Genomic DNA, 11,470 nt, shown 5'->3' on the forward strand with positions numbered 1-11,470 from the left:
TTGTGGTTTGTGTGCTGTACAGTTGTAAAATTATTTATTTTTGCAAACTTTTTTTTCTTCTCAAAACCAAAAAAAAAAAAAAAAAGCCTGGAGGCAACAGTAAAAACTATTAACTATTTTTATCTTTTTTTTTGTAGAAAATGCAATAACAACCCTGTCCCATCACAGCTTCTTTTCTTTCCTCCYGAGCATCAGGAGTTTCAATGAGTATTGTTTCTTTATGAATTTTATGCAGAAATTAATGTCAAATGTAAAATTATATCTCGTGAGCTCACATAAAACAAACCGGAAGGCCAGCAAGGATTGTTTCAGCTGAATAATCAAATAAAAATGTAATACGGGATCTCAGAACCAAAGAGACTCATTATTTCTGTATTATGTTATTAGACATTGAGAGGGGATGCAATGCAGCGCTGTGTGCATGTGTGTGTGTGCATACATCTGTGGGCATTTGTGCCTGTGTGAGTGCTTTTGGTAATTGAAACAAAGGGAAAAAAAAACAAGGTTAAGCATCACTGTCCAGTGCTTTAAAAAACTTAATGGTGGAAACATTTCCAACCATTTGCATGTACGTCGCACCTGGGATTGAGCTAGATATGCCTTTTTCATTTTCACACTATCAGTACTGCTGAGTGCATACTACAGTATGTTTGTTTTAGTGATGCACTGTTTGTARATACTGATCAATACTGACTCTTATGTCTCAGGGATTAGACTGACTYGACCAATCTATAGTCAATACTGTTTCTTAGCCACTCTCCTAACAAAATAACTGGATTATTTTTGAATCATTAAAACAAATAAAAGCTAAATCTTTAACTACTCATTAAAGAATATAAACATYTCCATTTGTCGATGAAAAGCCACATGATGAGCTCTGTCCTGTGCACTTAACCATTTGAATTAAAACAGAGATTTTTATTAAATTCTCCACTTGATGTTCGCCCCGAGATGAGAGATTCAAAAGAGAACAAGCAAAATCAAAGCAGCCTTAGCTTGTGTCTGATGGAAATAAACATATTTACAAGCAATGAAATAAGTGCTCRATTTACATAAAGCAATGTTCTATGGAGGAGTACAGCATCCGTGTTAGACAGGAATGCACAAATACAAAGAAATCCAATGAGAAATCTAATTCCTTTTGAATYCATTAAAATTGAAAGTGCTGGTTATTGATGTACTAATTGCTCKAGTATCGATGTGTCCTCCTTTACATTTACAGAGGGGGTGGGGGTTAGAAACTCCTGCCAATGTTGCATAAACGGGGAGGCTATGTCATGTCCATAAAGGAAAATAAAGCTCTTCTTCTCCCAAAACAAACCATTAACAGTAACTATTTATCATTTCTGACTTAATTTATCAATTTAATTTGCTTTTCTTTCATTAAATGTGTGTGCTCCGATTAAAATTATTTCAAAGACATGAAAATGAGCATATAATCTGTCACTTGAAAGTGCAAATGCATTTATATTTCAAAATTGACAGTAAATCAAACTAGTTTTATAAATTAGCATAGCTTAAGACATATAGGTTGTATGTTATGTGCTTTAACATCATTAGTAAATGTGTTATGCTTCAAAGTTATGTTTCTAAACTGTCCATTTAGGAAGTAAAAAAAACATAATGGAGTCCATTATGTTGTGTTTAGCTGAGGTTGTCCCTCTGCTATTACAGCCACTTCTAACATGAATAGGAATGCTTTGATAGTGACATGATTGTTATGGRTGATGACACTCATGACTTAATGTCTTTCAGTTGGCCTCCTGCCTGCCTGTCTTCCAGATGGCACGGTGCCTGGCAGCCCTGTGAATTTGTGATCTCTTTTTCTTTGTTTACACTGARGCTAAAATCTGTGTTGTTAGTTAAATATGCATTTTGCCGTCACTCACTAAGAATCTCATCAGTAGAAGATCATTGACACCACACCTCTGTTCCCTCTTCCTTATGTTTAAGGAACACTTGACTGCAAACATTTTATCAAAAGCCTGATGGCTTCACTTTTCTCCTTCCACCCCACTGAACCCTCCGAGGGGATGGCAAAGAGTATTTGTACTGAGATTTTTTTTGTCTACTAGCTCTTGTGAGACTTCAGAACCAGCGGTATGCCCCACAAAAGTTCACTACCTGAGCAGCTAAATGGATGGATTAGAAGTGCTGAACACAACCAGGAGTGACATTTTATGCATCTCAGCGCTTTTTCCCAGGGAAAAACTCTGCTATCATCTGCCATCACAGATGGTGTMTAGACCCATAAGACTTACAAGCTGAATCAGGCAGACCACAAATCAGCATAAAATCAAACAGAGGAACAAGAGGTCAGTTATTCCAGTAAGTGCAAATGCATTTTGTCTTGTTAAGGGTTTTGGTCAAGTACTCTGATAAGCACATGCTCCTCTTGGTTATTTTAGCATTGAAGGTCTGGCCTTGTATTAGGATTAGAATTGCTAACTYCAAATACGAGGAACGCAACACCAACATATTCAGGAGGTGTAAGGTTGAGAAAGTGGAACAGTTTTTTTTTTTTTAGGTTTTAAAATTCTACCCAAAAACACCACAAAAACAGGGGCATGAAAGAAGATCACTTGATTTTTTTTTTTCTTTGCACATTTACTGATAAACTGGTGAAGAATTAAAAATCATGACTATTTTTAATAGCTACACAACTGGAAAACATACAACTGGAGAATGTTCAGACAACACTTAGCTTGTGGTAAAAGAAAAGTATCTATAGTCCAAATTGTGTTTATCCAATAGAGACCTCCATCCATCCATCCATCCATCCATTCATTTTCTGTACACACTTCTTCCTTTTCAGGGTTGCGTGGGTTACTGTTGCCCATATCCAGCAGTCACAGTGCGAGGGGCGGGGTACACCCTGGACAGGTCGCAAGTCCATCACAGGCCAGTAGAGACCTATAGACCTATAATAGACCTAATGACCAAGACTCATCAAAATTTGAACACATCACAAGTGGCAAATGTTATAATGTATCCCCCTACAAACAACTGCAAAATCGGATGTCTGACCCAAGATTTAACTCAACCATCAAAATAGCACTCAGCATCAAGCCAATGGTCCAGATGYTTCCAGCATGGAGAAAAACTGAAACCATCCAGCAGAACTGTATGGGAGAGGGCCTTAAAAGATAGCCATAAACTGCCTGGTGGCTTTGCTACAGAGTGCTGTGTGGAAATAATCAAGGTTCAAACAAATCATGTTAACACAAAACAAAAAAGCTGAAGAAAACATTTTGGTCAAAGACCACAAGAAACATTGGGCTCCATGTTAAAAGCCTTATTATAAAAACTAGAGATGTTTTATGAATCAGCTTGATTATTGTATGTTAACTGCAGCAGACAGCCATCAGAACAACCTCATGAATTTGGAGAATCAGAGAGAAAATGCCCTAAAACAGCTGAGTTACAAATTCCACTACCTAGAACAAGACAAACTCAAAAGAACTGTGTCAAACTCCATGCATTTGGCCTTTGGGTGACTTCCACTGGGCATGTCAATGTAACACATTCTCACTCCCGACTCATCAACATATTGACACTTGTCCAAGGTTCCCTCTGCGTCTTGTTTTGACGAGTCGGCTGATCCCCTCGTGTCAGTCTTTGCCGCCAGTGGCTTTTCTAGGTTGCGCCACCAGGGGTCTTTGGGTCGGGGGTCTGAGGTTAATATGAGGGATCAGGATTGATGGTTAAGTTTAGATACTGGGGTCAGGGATAGGATGTCTATGGTGAATATTAGATAATTTTAGGCTTTGGAACACGTAGTTGACGTGGATTTCCTACACTTTCTAAAAATGGTTAATTTTAGGTATCAGGGTTAATGGTTAATTTTAGGTATTAGAGTTAATGGTTAATTTTAGGTATCAGGGTTAATGGTTAATTTTAGGTACTAGGGTCAGGGACAGGATGTCTAAAGTGAATAAAGGTAATTTCAGGCTTTGGAACAGTATTTTTTGTGCATTTTCTACACTTTCTGAAAATATCACAACAGTTTCTGCCCCATCTCGTCAATAACTGACGTGACGGGGTTACCCGACATTTCAAAATCGGACGCAGAGGGAACCTTGGGAAAGCGTCAAAATGTGATGACTTGGGAGTGAGAATGGGTTGGTCAATGAGCCCACCAGAGAAATTCAGGTACAGTCCAGTATGTCTAAAAAAACTGCTTTAAAGCCAGGATAGACCATAAATTGCATATCCTATGATGCATTAATTTAACTCCAAAATGATGGAATCCCACCACTAGGTGGAGATGCACAGGGTTCAAAAGTATCCGGTAGATGGTAGCCAGCGCAATTCACTGTATCTTCATTTTGCTGCATTTTTGACAACGACTTTTGCTACGGTCTAGTTGTACTGGGAAGTGGGTGTTTCCTACGTACAAGTCGTAAATTTAAACTGGAATACCCCTCCCGTGGAAATTCTCTGTCATACAGTGGGAAAGTTCGTAATTCAAGAAGCAGCCACTAGCTGCTTAACTCAACAATGAATAAAACTTGCTTACTTTTACTTTAATAGTATTTTTGTATTATTCATTTCACTTTTAGTCCACTGTACACATAGTAGTTGTTAGTGTTTATAAGGACGTGTTCAAACACTGTTTCTATCCACAAAATACTAAATAGAGCTCAGTTATTTTTGTCATCAGTGCTCAGTCATAGCAATGAGGCGAGGGAAGTGATATTTTGTGTTTAGTCAAAGTTAAACACAAAACATCATAGCTAATAACAACTAGCCCTTTGAGGGTCACCATGATGATCATGTGTCCCTCCGTGAAAATAAGTTTGACACCCTTGGTGTAGACTTAAAAAAACAACTTTATGTTATAGATTTTTACATCCRATAACTTTTGCATAAAACAGTTATGTAGACTGGACTGGACATAAAAAAGTTTACAAACAATTCTGGGTTGAARCACTGATTTATTTAAGTTGGACAATAAATGGCAGAATCACAAACAGGCACTTGTCTGAGTAGATGTTAGCTTGACTCTGTGKGAATTTATCCCTGATTCTTAAAACTGTTATTGTGCTCACTGCGCTCTGTAGAAGGTGATATCAAAGCTATTCAAATTGACTTCACAGATCGGATSCCTGCCTCAGAAACTCCAATTCGCAATTCAAGTTTTACAAAAATGCATTGTAAAAGTATACAAAGCAGCATTTCCTCACATCACTTTAAGGGTATTTTGTATATTATTTTTTTCCTGCCATCACTGCTGCAACGAAAAGGTAGAAAAGTAAAAATACATGCATCAGATGATAAAGGGTGAAACCACATTTGTTCGGAAAACACTTCTTTAATCCACAACAAATCCCAAAGTCTCCATGAAAAATGTGAATATAAAAATATTTCTCGAACAATGTATTTTTAAAGCAATTAAATTAACTAAAGTAGATGAAACTGCACTTAAATAAAAAAATATATAGGGAAAACAAAGACTTTGGGAGAATTTCATTAACGACAAAAATAAACAAATAACACTTAAAGTTCAACAACTGGACTAACTGTTCTATTTCCTATTTTATATTCCTTTACTCACATCTACCAGCTTTGTTCCATACTACTTTTTAATGATGACATATTCCTCTCAGCAACACAGTCTTTTCCTTAAAGCCTCCACAGACAGCACTAGCATTGCTGTTCTGCTTCTTGTAAAGCAGAAGGTAAAGGACCTTACATGCAGCTTAACATCAGTCAAACCATGAGCTCTGACCATGTCCCACAAGGAGCCCTCACACAGAGTGCCACCCAGCTGACCCGACATTCCAACTTCTGTGCGTCTACAATCAGTGTACCATCCTGCCTCTAGCTGAGCTGTTGTTTTGAAGAGGACACTTCTGTGCACTAATGAAGCCCAGGTTAGTGAACCCAGACATAAATGTGACCTGTGGAAAAGAGGAACACATCAAACACACAACACCACTTTCTAGAGGATGAAACAGAAATGCATCTTCCACTGGAGAGATTTGTGTGTATTCTTTTGAAATGGAAGTTAATCTCTATGAAACTGTGATGCAGCATCTTCAGTTTTAAAATAATGTATATAGCACTTCTATTTTAACAGAAATATCCCTAAAGATAAAAAAAAAAATAAAATAAAAAAAAACTGATAAAGTCAGAGTTTGGATCTGCAGCTTGCATTTTCTAATGAGAATTTAAAGGGGACTAATGCTTTTTAAATCCTTCCTTTTCACATTTATATAATTGAGCTGGGGTAAAGTGTAACTGCAATGCTTTGGTCTGATTTCCCCCTTATTGTAACTCCACAGGCCCCTCTTTCACTGTCTCTTTAAATGCAAATAAGACAATTCACCCCACCCCCCACCTCACTCCCAGTGACCATTGTCAACTCTAGCCCTTTGGGTTATTTTTATATTTCAGTACAGCAATAAAGTTTTTTTTTTTTTTTTTTTAACAAATGCGTCAAAAATGTCAACAACAAAAGACTTGTCCATCCAGCCTTACATGTTGGAGCCAGGGTGTGACCCAGAGCCGGGGAGAGTGAAGACAACAAACCTGCAGAGCCACAGATTTATGAAACAGGGAAATTGGGGGTCTATGGCATTGTTTAACGATGCAATTTTTCTAAAATGTAGAAAAAAAAACGAAATAGACTGAAAAATAAGGCTCAAGCATAATAGAGAGAAATCTTTGTAACACCAGGAGAGACTAAATTCACATTTTGACCACTCCTAGAGACTCCAAGTACACAAAACATGTATTTAAGGATTAACCCCAATGGTACTTCCATTATGTGTCCCCTTGGAAGAAAATTAATCACCAGGTTAACGACTGGACCTGTTCACCTTTTAGAGTCAATGGAATTCATTATGGCTGTTCTTAAAGAACATTAAAATGACTATAACTCAGACAATTGTACAAATATTAAGCTAAAATTGGATGTAGTAGTAGGTGACCATTATCCCCAACATGTACTTTGAGCAGTAAACCAACTGTTTGGGTTAACCCTGTTTGTTAGCAAAATGATTCATTAATAAATGGTTGTACATCTAATATTGGGGTTAACAAAATGCAAGATGGCTGCTACAGCTAACTGACCTTAGCCTAAACAAAGATCAGTGATTTTTTACAGATTTTATGTTAAAATTTGGTGGAGTACAAGCTGATTCACAACATGTACTCCAAGGGCTAACCTGATCATGCAAGGTATTGTAAGATCATATGACATTACACACAATATTATACTTAGAAGATTAACTAAAATGTCTACAACTTCAGCATTTCTCAATGTAAGATTTTTCTCAATTTCTGACAGGAAAGTATAACATGCATACAAGAAATGTTGTTTTTTTTTTTTTGTTTTGTTTTGTTTTGTTTTTAAGGATGGCCTCCCTTCTCCCCTTATAGCCATCCCCTCCACACCATTATGTTTTTTTTTATTTTTATTTTTTTTTGTGAAGAGAAAATAGAGAGAGAGAAAAACAAAGAGATAATTAATTAGAAAGATAGAAAGACTGAAATAGCGATTAGGATTATATTAAATATACWCCAACAAAACACAGGACCACACATACAACATCTGTCCGCTCACCTGAAAAATAAATGGATAAATACATAGAAGGCATATAAAAAATATACACATATCCATACATACATAAAGATATACAGACATACATGCCTACATTCATAAATATTGTCTGTATATACACATAGACATATATATACACTCGGTGACCAGTCAGAACCCACCGGATCAGAGCACCTGTTTGTGAGCAGTTGTGAACATGCGTGTATATACAAGATTTCTCCAATGGAATATTTAATAGTGACTGTGGAGGACCGAGACCCAACCCCCAAGACATGAGGCAGACATAGGGAAGACCAGAGTCCAAGGGCCTGAGAGGAATCCCGAGTYCAGAGCCCCAAGGGGCACCCGCACGGGAAGATCCGCCCACCCACCTCCCAGATCAGACCATAGGAGAGAACTGGGAGAGTCCCCCCAGCGACCACATGCACAGCCCCCGGGGCCAGCAGCGACAAACTCATGGGCCCCACCGGCACCCGCCATACCAAAGCAGATCCAGGAAAGGGCGCAGAGGTCCGGGCCCCCAGGGCGCACCCCCTCCAGGCCAAAGCCCGACAGGCCCAGAGGCCCCGAACACCAACAGGCAGTCACCAGGCCAGGCCGGCACACACCCCAGCGCCCAGCCCCAGACCCCGGGAACCCCCAGCARGCCGGCGGCCAGCCGCACACCCCACCCTGGGGGCCAAGTAGCAGCGGGCCCCCAGATAAACCAGCAGTAGGGGCAGCCCAGACCGAAGCCTGACAAATACCCAAACATACACAATTACACCATCCCACCCTCATCCTCACCCCCACTCAGTCAAAGACATACAAGGACGCCACATTCCACTCATACCCCCGAAACACACTCTACACCCCCCAGGTCCAGGACATGTACCCACCCCCTAATGGAGGCCGCACACACCCGAACCCGAAATGTTGGGTTTTTTAAATAATTTTAAATGATCCTGTTTTAGCATCAAATGTTTCAGGTTAAAATTACTGACATGTTTCAACAAAAGATCTGTGACAAAAAAAWCTATGATCAATTTTTAGAACATACCTTTTCCTTAGCTGAAAAAAAAAAAAAAACTATATAAAGTAAGTGCCATCGTGTATTTCATCACTGATTAACTGTCAAAATCAATAACAGTCAAACACAATCATCATTATCCATATCCTATAGGGACATCTTTGATTTATCTTTGATGTTAAATGGTTTGAACTGTTTTGAAGAGTTTTTAGAGAAGCTAGAGTGTTTAATTTATTTATTTTATTATTTTGATAGAGTAGTAAAAAAAGATGATAAAGAAATGTGCATGGCTTAATGCGATGTGAAGGTGCCGTGTCATTTCACATACAAAATGGAGGTAGTTAATAAGGAAGAACAATGTAATTGCATTGCCAAGCATGTGTGCCTGTTCTGGTTGCCATGGAGACAGACTATCTACAGACTCGGTCAACTCAGRGACTGACTGGGTGACATGTGCTCTTTAAGTTGGCTGCTCCACAGGTCCAGCAGAAAGGACTTGAACACGTAATTAACTGAGGCGTCGCTGCAAATTCCTCACATTTTCAGCGATTATGATTTGTGTCAGGAGAAAAAAAACGGAAAAAAGAAAATCATTTTTGCATTTAATACTTGGATTGCCTGATTCTCAGCAACASCGAGGCTGATTTTGATCAGACTGCTGTAAAAACTTGCATTTTCACCAGTTACTTCCAGCCAAAATCATGCATTCTCTGCTGTGGGATGTGCTCGTTGCTGCTTAGCCAGCGTGGAGAGATAACGGGTGATTTAATGATTTTCTCAACTCGTGTGATTTGATATATTGGCTGACTCGGTGCCTTTAGCTAGTATAACAGGTAAAATCCATTACCCTCCCACCAGCATGATTTATGATGGGTAGCATCGGAGCAATGGGTCTCCTTAAACAGCTGATCCTCCAATAGAATTCACTGGGAAAAGAAAATGTTGGGGTGCACATACTGACTGCAAACCCTGGCCACTGGTAATGAGAAAGCAATGGCCTTTTTGGTTGGAAACATTTGCTCAAGGGCATGGCTGTTTCATTTGGCTACATGCAGCCAGAGCCACACAAAAACAGTGACTTTCTCCACTTTGTACTCCGACCTCATACAGAGTTGATGCTTTTTCATACTTAGCGGGTGGCATTTTGTGTTCTTACCTTTGTGTGTGGCTGCACAATATATAACAAAATAACCTATTTGTAATGAATAATTGCTTACAATATGTATAAACATACAGGTGCCCCGTCCAGCATGTACACTGCCTCTCCCACAGTTACTGCTGGACAGAGGCAACAGCAACCCTGAAGGGAAAAATAGATAAAGATAACGGATGGATGGATGGATGGATGGATGGATGAATGGATGGATGGATGGATGGATGATGGATGGATGATGAATGGATGGATGGATGGATGGATGGATGGATGAATGGATGGATGGATGGATGGATGGATGGATGGATGGATGTGTTTCATATTGACCACGGATGGACACAAATATAATATGTCAACATTTATCAGCAAAAGGCAAACGGTGTTTTTTATAGATTATTAGACAAAATTTCACAGAGTATACATACTGGTACATTAATTGAATCATCAAGATTGGTGTAAATACTATGATTTAGACACATCATGGTTGGCTTCTTTTAATAACCACAACAGCCTGGGTGCGAAGTGACCAAACCTTTAAATATATAAAGTGGCATGACCATGAATTGATCCAGAGCCCACTAAGACCAAAGAGGTCATATTCAAGAATGTTTAGGAAGCAGATGAATGGTCATGTCATTCATAGTCCTGGTTTGTCACACAGATGAGTTTAGTTGAATTTTAAGATTGCTGTACTGTCACTTTGATTTTTTTAGATTGGTAGGGATGTATAACTAAGTCAGTAAACTTTACTTATGTAGTACCTTCCACAGATATGAATGTCACAAAGTGCTTAACAGAGAACAAATAACTAAAAACAAATAAACCAGTGCACAAAAAAATGAAGATCAATTTGAAAATAATTATAAAAAAACTGAAAACAAAACTTTAAAAAACCTGCCTCAATAAAAATGTCTTAAGATGTTTCTTAAGAGTCAGTGGTGTCTGTGCAGAGCGTTCCAGAGCCGCGGGCCACCACCTGAACCTGAAAAGCTCTGTCTCCATGGGTTTTGTAATGGGTTTGAGGCACCACCAGGTGCGTTTGATTTGAAGACCTCAAAGTCATGGATGGACAACAAGGTTTCAGAAGTTAACAAGGTTAAAACCCAAATTTTTAAATGAGTCCCCAAATGCACAGGGAGCCGGTGCAGAGAGGCCAGAACAGGAGTTATGTGAGCTTTTCTTTTGGTCTTTGATAATAACCTCGCTGCAGCGTTCAGCACAGAATGAAGGCGAGCCAAGCAGGATTTGTTTAGGCAAGTTAAAAAAAGGCTGTTGCAGGAATCTAAATGAGAAGAAATTAAATTTTAAACTTTCGTCTCTATGGGCAACTGGTGGCTTGTGGGCTCACAAATGAGGTCCTTATCTGGCCTACAGGTGACTTCCACCAGGCCCGCAAAGGAACACCCCCCGCCACCACCTCCAAGGGGGGGAGGGGGGGGGACACTCAATGCAGTTATTTTTCTAAGTAATATTAAAAATACTTTTCCCCTGTTCATATTATTTCAAGGCAAACCAAAATTTACTGAAATTGCAAGTACATAAACAAAAGCAACATTTTTTTCTACCAGAAACACCACCACGCAAGAGTCTGCATGCAAAACATCTTTTGTTGTTGCACTTAAGTTCRTTTTTTGTTTCCTTCAAACTTTTCTATTTCTATTTCTAAGAGTACAACATGAAATACTTATGTTGGTCTAATAAACACACACACACACACACACACACACACACACATATATAT

General features: G+C 38.9%; 1 protein-coding gene across 1 annotated transcript in view; it reads right to left on the reverse strand.

Moving 5' to 3' along the window:
* The window catches only part of pcdh1a (protocadherin 1a), a 101,379-nt gene that overhangs the window by 87,965 nt on the left and 1,944 nt on the right, over positions 1 to 11,470 (reverse strand). The window lies entirely within an intron of this gene.

This window comes from Austrofundulus limnaeus, unplaced genomic scaffold (genome assembly GCF_001266775.1).
Source record: "Austrofundulus limnaeus strain Quisiro unplaced genomic scaffold, Austrofundulus_limnaeus-1.0 Scaffold76, whole genome shotgun sequence".
Lineage (NCBI taxonomy): Eukaryota > Metazoa > Chordata > Actinopteri > Cyprinodontiformes > Rivulidae > Austrofundulus > Austrofundulus limnaeus.